Source organism: Chelonia mydas, chromosome 4 (assembly GCF_015237465.2).
Source record: "Chelonia mydas isolate rCheMyd1 chromosome 4, rCheMyd1.pri.v2, whole genome shotgun sequence".
NCBI classification, from domain to species: domain Eukaryota; kingdom Metazoa; phylum Chordata; order Testudines; family Cheloniidae; genus Chelonia; species Chelonia mydas.
Window position 1 is genome coordinate 135,941,562 of NC_057852.1, and position 9,442 is coordinate 135,951,003.

The 9,442-nt window shown below is 47.3% G+C and overlaps 1 long non-coding RNA gene across 1 annotated transcript; it reads right to left on the reverse strand.

Moving 5' to 3' along the window:
• Positions 1-522: 522 nt before the first annotated feature.
• LOC122465672 lies at positions 523-8,454 on the reverse strand. Its single transcript, XR_006290668.1, has 2 exons — positions 7,904-8,454; positions 523-1,484 (listed from the first exon to the last, which is right to left on the reverse strand). It is a non-coding gene; the product is annotated as an uncharacterized LOC122465672 (long non-coding RNA).
• Between the last annotated feature and the right edge of the window lie 988 nt (positions 8,455-9,442).

Consider the following 9,442-nt stretch of genomic DNA (forward strand, 5'->3'; position numbering starts at 1 on the left):
GGTTTGGTTTTTTTTAAATTAAGAAATTTTATTGCCATCACTGCATCACACCCTATAATGTGTGTTTCAAATAATAAAGTTAAATACAGAAGGAACAACTGGGAAGCTATGTGCAAACATTTCCCAATACATTTCTCTACATAAAGCCATACTGTAAATCCACAATTCTTGCCTGTTCATAAGTGCTCATGTCATTCATAACTGCAATGCATGGCAATCCACCACTTCCCACACCCATATTTCATTGCATGACGGCAGTTCCTCATTTACCGTGAAGACTGTACAAGCACATTCATAAACATACTATTCTCTCTTCCAATGGCCTATGCAAAGCATCCCTGACTTGTGTTGCCCCCATGCACCCTTCCTCGGCTGTTGTAGGTACACTTTCCGGTTGAGTGTACCGGAACAACCCATGACTGTCATAGCTCCATTCAAGGGCAAATGGCTCACCTGTGTCAAGAGCACAGCAAAGCACAATTATGCAGACAGCATTGAGGACATGGGCATCCAAAGGGGCTGTAGACAGCGTCAGCAGGATTTTAATCTGCCAAACGCACATTCAACCACTGTTCTGCACCTGCTGAGAGAGTATGACTTTGAACCTCTTTGGCCAGGGGCTCTGAAATCATTATGGTTTCATAAGCCCAAGCAAAAGAGGGTACACTGGGTCCCCCAGGACAAAAGTGGGGACAGTAACTCCATTTATTACATCATTTGGTGGGAATAGTGTCCCAGGCTGTCCATGAATGTAGACTCCCGATTGTTGGAAACCCTGGCATCATGAACTTTTCCAGTGCAGTCCACATTGGCATCTGTAAATCAGCCTCTGTGGTCCAGAAGGGCTTGCATAACAATGGGGTAGTACCCTTTGCAGTTTATGTACCCACGTGCTCCTTGAGGAGCACGTGATGTGGGCATCTGAGTCAACGGAGCAGTTTGGAAACCCCATTCTCTCAAAAATCAGCAATTACTTCAGGGATATTGTTTATGACCACCACTTTTGGGTAAAATACATGACTGACTGATGGTTGCAAAAGTTTTGCAACCACTTTACATGTGGGTCATTTTCCAGTTCTGAACTGGTTAGCAATGGACTTGTAGCAGTCTGGGATAGCCAGGTTCCAGATGGTTATAGCAACCTGCTTCTGAACCAGTATGGCTGCCCTCATGAGCATGTCCCAATCTGGAGGGTGGGGGAAGCGGCTCACAATGCTCCAGAAATGTAGCTTTCTTCATGTGAAAGTTCTGCTGGTCATCTCAGGTCCATATGATGTGATCCCACCAGTCTGTGCTTGTGGCCCTGCTCCAGAAGTGCCAGTCTACGTAGAGGGCATCAGCAACCACAGAGAGTCACAAGCAGCATCAGGCAGTTCTATTCCTCTACACCTGTATTGTCATCCTCCTCCTCCATCAGTCACCTTTGGTGGATCAGAAACTGCCGTCAGAATGTCCCCCAGCATCTCATGGATGCTGTCTGTTTGCTGAAACAGGAGTAAAAGTGCAAGCAAAAGAAGTTCTTCAAAATGGTGATTCCTCCATGTTGTTGTTGCCAGGAGCATGCAGACCCAAAAGATGGCATGGCAGGCTGTGTTAGGAACTTGACAGACTGTGACAACTTCCTATTACTTGCAGGGTGAGCAGTCAAGTTCTCTGACACTGCATCACAAACCAGGGGCTAGAGCAGTGACAGCTGTTGAGGGCGCTAGGAAGGCTGGTTTGACTTGGGTTTGTGTACTGCAGTGTGGACGCTGAAGCCCCAGGTTTGGTGCCTGGGTCCAGAAATTCTAAACCTAGGGTCAATACACAGCATGGACACTCAAGTCCCAGGCTTGCAAACCCAGGGTCTGTGTATTCAGATGCCACTAACCCTGGGCTTACATTACAGCGTCAACATACCCTACATGCCGGTAGGATTTGGGGCCCTGGCTGTCCCTGCCGTCACATGACAGTGAATCTCTTATATTACTTCGCTTAAGAAAAACAGCTTTATTCTAAAGCATCTCTGCCTCACCTCTACTGAGAGATTCTCCCTAGAGCCTCCCCCTACCCCTTCTGCAGCTACAGTTTTAAAGACACAGCACACACACATCAGCGTGTCTGTATCTCTCCCCATTTCACAGGAACAGACTGGCATCCTTCGGACACCTGCTCAGTCTCATTTTACAGGGGTCAGGGAACCAGGATAATTCAAATGTTGATGAAGAGCCGGGATCTGTGACCCTTGCAGTGTCTGATTTCATACCCCCTAGACCATGAGGGGCCTCTCCCCATATCATCCTCTTATTAAACCCTTGCTGTTGGCTGCTAGTGAAGTATATTTGGGGAGCTGCTTGGAATAAGCAGTAAAACCTCAAACAGCATATTGAACATCATCTTTTCTGGTACCATTAATCAAGCTGATCCATGTCTTCAGCCATCTGCACACAGTTGCATTCGGTTTGCGTTTCCAAGCTCTGGTCCAGTGCCGCCCCCGAGATAAAACGGTTCTGCAAAAGGCATGGGAAACCGAAGTGCTCTTTTAGCTCACTGGCTTTGTGTGAGCACCTGTGACAGTGCCCTCTAGTGGCTGGGCCAGAGAGGACGAGACCTGTGAAAGCTGCCGGGTTGAGCCACGAGGTGTGGGGGAAGGAGGACTCGGCCTTCACAGACAAATGCATGCCTCCAGTTCCTTCGCTCGGGGCTTTTCTTTAGTAAGAGAGGAACAAAGATTCAAAGCAAAGCAGCTCAGCCGCACTGCCCTCGGAGTTGTGTCTAACCTTGTCTCTGGGGCTCCACCACCATTTCTAGCTGCAACTTCACACCCAGCCACTCCTCCTCCCTGCAGGTGTCTTCCTCTCAAACCTTCCACCTGACAGGTGTGGGGACCTCTGCCCAGGGCCTTCCCCGATCCCCAGCCTAGTCTCTCCTTGGCTCCCCGCTCAAGAAGCGGGACATTTTGTATGCAATTTCCTGTAGGACTCACGACAAGGAGCAGGCACCTGACCTGCAGCCACAGCCCCCAGTTTGATGGCCTTGGGGCCCTTTAACAGTACTTTAGGATACATGGATGCACACAGAGGCTCAGTGTCCTGTTCCAAACCATTACAAGTGTTGATAAATTGTAGTCAATTGCTTGACTACACATGGGTTCATTAAGATATAAAGGCCGAAGAACCAATGTCAGTCAGGTTTATTGCTCCAAGCCAATAACAACGTACAGGTAAAAGGTTTATACAATACCTGTCTCTGGGAAGCCATCACGTGCAGTGATGTTACATTCACCTTATGCAGAAGGTGAACTCCCAAAGTTACACATTTCAGCTGGTAGTATTTATGATGATTTTACAGGTTACACATCTCTTAACAGGCCATTAAAATCCAACTCAGTTTTTCCCAGTTCCCTATTCCGTTCTCTCTTTATCTGTGTTCTGGATATTGGCATTCCAGGTACTGGTCCATGAAGGCACTTCCCTAGCTTGTACTAAGACATAGAATGAGTCTCTCGATTTTGACACATTCCCTTCTTCCTTGTGCCAAATGCTTACTTCAGCAAATGCAAGGAATTATGGGATACATAGCATAAATGAACAGGGCTACAGTTCAGGCCCATTTACAAGCAAATATTGTAACAGTGAACTAGCCTAATGTTATTGATGCTTAATGCATAGTAACACATATGGTGCAGATAATACATATTATACATTTCATAATAATGTGTATTATCTGCACCATGTGTTAGTATGCATTAAGCACCAGTAACATTAAGAGCAAACATTGTAGCCAACATATAGTAGTCATAGCTAAGAGAGTGCTCTTTTAGATCAAGTGGTGGAGGTTTGTGGTTTTAAAGGATCAGGGTTCTAATCCTAGTATTGGGAACCAGGAACACTCAATCACGAATAAGGCCTCCAAAAATAAATAAAAAAAATTCCCCAATTTTTTTTTTTTTTAAATCATGAGGAGTTTTTTGGGGTTTTTTTTTTTTTTTTTAATATTTCTGGGAGTCTCTGTATTTGCCTTCCAGTTTCAGCCTTTATGGCTGCACTTGGTCATGTTTTTAAAACCTTTTCCCCACAACCATCATGGCTAGAAACGTCCTGTTTTAATAAAAGCTTCGATTCTAACTTAATCCCATGACTCCAGAAGGCTGTCGTCGTGTGTGATTTATATATTAACTCTGTCTATAGTGTATGGTTTCCTTACAACTTTTGGCAAAAAAGGGAGGGGGGGGGAAGACCTGGTGAACATTAGTGTGAGCTTTGCCCATGCTGCCCTGCCAATATGCATAATTTCTGACCTAAAAGGATCCCGCATCGCTGTGGGTCTGCCCCTCTTGATTTAGAGTGAATTTTATTAAAGCAATTGCTACTGCTAGAGTTTAAAGGGAGCTGAAATGATGGGTTGTATTAACAGATGCAGTCAAAGCCTCAGAGGACACAGGAACACTGCTGTATTATCAGGCTGTATTTACAAGGATACTAACTTGTTTATATTGTCACCAGAAATATGGGATACAGAGCATGCATCTTGCTAGCATGCCCAAGAGGGTAATTCATTGCCTGCACTGCTTGCAAAGATAATACATAAAAAAAACCTGGTACTTATATAGCACCTTTCATTCGAGAATCCCCAAAAAGCACCTTAGATACATAAAGGCATTAAACCCTTTGACACCACTGTAAAGCATCAACCAGATGTAGGATGGGGAAACTGAGGCACAGAGCGTCTTGCTGGCTTATCCGAGCTCACACAGCAAACCAGTAATAAATCTGAACAGAATCTATGTTTCTTGACTTCCAGGCTGCTGCTCTAAATGTTAGACCACCCTCCTCCCACCTCAGTGCATCATCGTACATATTTATACCCTCACCTTGCCAAACTGCAGCCAGTTGGCTGACACAGGATCATGGGATTTAAGGATTTTTTCCACTGTTTTCTTCCTAGCTGATTGATTAATGTTTGGTATCCAAAAGTAACTGACTGGCTAGTCATTGGCTAAGGCAGTGTCATGACCCTGTCTCCTAAATACCTCAGAAGGTACATTGAAAAGGCCGTATTTTTAGGGCACTTACTTAGGCTGTAAGCTATTTGGACTAGCGAACATCTTTTCCCTTTTACAGCATCTAGCACAATGGGATTCTGTTCTCTGATTGGAGCCTGTAGGTGCTACTGCAAAAACAAGACAACCCACCTCCCCCCACAGATTCTTATATCAGAGATATTTAAACGTATGCCACACAGTGTAATGTGTTTGCACATTCCCTGGTCTTGACTGCGGCACATAAGGTATTTTAAAATCCTATGCCATGGCTGTCACGAAGAGAGAGACTATCCAACAGAACTGCTCCAGGGTGTGTGACAAATTCTGATTTTTGTGGGGGTAAAATTGCTCGGATTCCGACTCAACTGGTCACTCGAGCTCATCAAAAATGGTTCACCACTATGTTTGGTCAAGGAAAAAAGGCATTTTGACTAAATGGGAAGTTGTGTCAGTCCATTTTCATTGTGACTCTGGGGGAGGGAGGGTGTATCAGAAAACAGACACCCAGAAAAAACAACTTGTTTTTAAACAGCCAAAATTGTTCCAGTGTGGGAGTTTGTTTAACCCCAAAACACCCCCAAGTTGTGAAAAGTTTCCACAAAAATGAATTTGTCATCAAAATTTTTGCCTGAAAATAAAATACATTTTCCAACCAGCAACACTGACCATAGGGACCAGTCTTTGCCTGGAGGATGCTGTTGTGTGTCATCATCTCTAGCTGAGTCTTAACCAATCTCACTGAGATTTTGGAGATTCCACCCACCTTTGATTCTGTGGACCATGAGGTTTTTTCCAACTTTTAAGGTTGCCGGGAATCCTGTTTGTGTGGCTCTACAGAGATCCTTCAGAATGGTGTTGGGTCATTGCTCCAGCTCAGAGGGCTGGCTGTGCATTAGAATCATAGAATATCAGGGTTGGAAGGGACCTCAGGAGGTCATCTAGTCCAACCCCCTGCTCAAAGCAGGACCGATCCGACTAAATCATCCCAGCCAGGGCTTTGTCAAGCCTGACCTTAAAAACTTCTAGGGAAGGAGATTCCACCACCTCCCTAGGTAATGCATTCCAGTGTTTCACCACCCTCGTGAAAAAGTTTTTCCTAATATCCAACCTAAATCTCCCCCACTGCAACTTGAGACCATTACTCCTTTGTTCCATACCACCACCCTTTTGTCCAAAGGGGATATCAGTCTATGAGCAAGACATGTTGGCAGCCATGGTTTGCTGCTTCGAGTGAGGGGTTGGTTTAGAAGAAGATGCAAATAGAAGAGGCATTGGGACAGGATGGAGGCAAGCAGGTAGAATCACCAAAGGCACAACCTTCTTCTACTCTAAGTCTCAGCGAGCAGTCTGTACGTATTTCATTAAAAATAGTTTGTACTTGTAATGGCCTGGCACCCACTTCTCACAAGCGCTCCCTCACATCAGGTGAGTCTGCAGTCTTTAGTCCCAGCCCTGGTATTGGGCCATACCCCCAGGGCTTCCTCTCTGAAGGCAATGGTTTCACTAAGTAGTTCAGATGCCCTTCTGGGGATTTACTGCTGTCCAATTGTAGGCTACTTCCCCAGTGGCCTATGGCAGGGAGGACCCTGGCCCATCCACTACTTCAAGTCCCAGCCCAGGGACCCTAACAATAGGAACCATGGGCTGCCATGCCCCTTTAACTAAACTGCTTCAGTTCCCTGTTCCACTTCCCCACAGCCCCAGTCTTCAACAAAGCTTCACTCTTACCTCAGGGCCCTTCCACGTTCATGCCCAGCAGCCAGCCAGGAGCTCTCTCTTGCTCCCCAGGTCCCTGCCCACACTGAGCTGTCTGTGGTGCTGCAGTTCCCTTGGGCCAGTCAGGAGCAACACCTGCACTGCTCTAGCAAGGAACTGACCATCGTGCTCTGCAGCTCCTTTTATATGGCCCTCTTGGGCCCTGATTGGCTGCTCCCTGCAGCCACTCTAGGCTACTTGGAGGACTCCTCTACTGCTCCTTTCCTGGGAGGGGTGGGGGAGGACACTGAGGCCTCCCATATGGAGCCTGTGGGTCTAGTCCATGCAATCAGAGTGCTCCTATAATGTTTGGCTCTGGTTAAGTCAAAATACCATGAGAATAACCTTCTCTGTGGTATTTTAGTGTTTTCTTCCCAGATCAGACTGGGAAGCACAGAAGTGAGAACTGGAAAATAAAGAGAAACTGGTGGAACTTCTCCAAAGCTCAAAAATAAAGAAAGAAACTTTTGGGTTTGAGTTCACAGCACAAGTTCAGGATGGCTCTGATTTTAATCTAACTGTGTGGCCCATTCCTACATGCATTAAGAATAGATACGTTAATGAAGGCTTAAGGAGATATTCCACAAGAACAAATGTTGGGAAAGTCTTTTATGTATCTAATGACACTTAATTTCCATAGTAAATGCCTAATGTTTAATGAGTATTTTATTCTCTCCCCATTTACATATTTATAGTTAACTTTGGTAGCTGCTTGTGAGTAATTAGCCGTCTGTCTAAAGGAAGCCAATGAACTATAGAGCCACATGCTCATTCCAGTGATGGCAGTGGAGGTCTGAACCTGTCCCTGGGTTACTCTCCGAACTTGTCTGCTGGGTGCCTCTGTTATGCAAGTATTTTATTATAGGTAGTTGAAGGAAAACCAATGAGGGAGAGAGATGGATTAGGCTATAATGAGGATGAAGCTGAGCAAAAGGAAAATCTGGGCTCAATATCAAGGACAGTTCCTAGCCGCGAGATTAACTGTGCTGTGGAACAAAAAAGAAGTTGTAGAAACCCCATCACTTCAGTCCCCTGAAAATAGACAAGACCAAGCTTTTAAGCAGAGTGCATAAAGAACAATTCTTCATTGGCCAGCATGGGATGGAGGGACGGGGTGCGACTCACCACTGTGGCGCCCCATGCTGGACATTCCGGGGAACAGCTCTGCTAGCCGGTGCGCCCTCTTCTGGTGGTGTCTTGCCCCAGTCACTTCTGCTCCAGGGACCCACATCATTCCCGGGACCGCAGTGTCCTCTTCATGATACAGCCCCTCCGGCTGTGCCGCACTCTGTGCTCCCCCCTTCCAGAGGACAGTATCACCATCCACTGCCCAGCCACTTCCCTCAGTGGCTTCTGCAGCCAATTGTCTAGCCACTTCCTCAGTGGCAAGGTGGGGGAAGGGCGGAACCCGGGCCCACCCACTATTCCGGGTCCCGGCCCAGGGACCCTGTAGATGGCAGCCACGTGCTGCATCTCCTCCAACCTCTCAGTACCTTTCCCTGGGCCACTTCCCTGCAGCCCCTCACACCCTGTTTGCCCTTGACTCAGCCTGCAGATCCCTGCAGCCCGCTAGGAGCTGCCTTTAGCTCCTTGGGTCTCTGCCTCCAGCACTGCTCTGTCTGAGGCACTTGCTACCTTCAGCCTGCAAGGAAGGAAGGAAGGCCTCCTCCCTCTTCAAGCACCAGGGAGTGACTGAAGCGGCTCTGCAGCCCTTTTTATATGGGTCAGCCTGGCCCTGATTGGTGCTCCTCACAGCCCCTCTGATTGGCTGCCTCCTGCGCAGCTTCCCTAGGGTTCTATTAACCCCTTAGATCCCAGTGTGTGGGCAGGTGCCCCATCACAGGTGAATTAAGTGACATACTAGCTCGTCTCTCTCTCAGGTGTCTGTGGGTCTTTCCTATACCTTTGACTTTGTTGGGTGGAAAAGTTGAAAGTCATTTCTCTCCCAGAGCTGCCTGTCTAATCAGAGAAATTTGGGAATGGAGAAGTCCCATCCCCCATTGCTGGGGCAGGATTGTTCCATACAGTTTGTTTTCTAGTGCTGTATAACCATGTTTCCACATGGAACGTCCTACTCATGAAAATGTCACCAGAGGTTGCAGAGCAGATTATTGCAGGAGGTGACTGGAGTGTCCCTGGGCTCCCAGCCGGCCTCGCTGCTCAGTCCCCAGGCACATGCATAAGACAAATGACCTTCATTTGGCTGTTGCCCCCTTTAGTCAGGGCGCCATCTTCAGCAGTCGCACCCCAGCAACAACAATCCGGCTACCGGCTGCAAACCACCATGGCAGGCCCATGTTTGGCCTACCTTTCTTCAGGGAATCTCTGGCATATGGGGGTGTCTCAGGGAGTCCCTGTTCCCAGTCAGGCCTCTCTCTCCCTTTTAACCCCTCCCTCCAAGCCTGATGCCAGGGTGGGGCTGACCAAGCCCTCAGGAGCTCGTTAACCCGTTCTTGGGGTTTCTGCCCTCCATCACATGGGCACAATGGACCAAAGTCTTCTCCTTTGCACCCACAAAACACCACACATGCCAACGGAGCTGGACGATTAGCCAGGGCTGAACTTTGACAAGGGCCAAGCCAGTCTGATCGGGGACTGGTTCAAAGATTATGCCTAGGGTTGCCAATTTTCTAATTGCGCAAAACTGAACACCCTTGCCCCGCC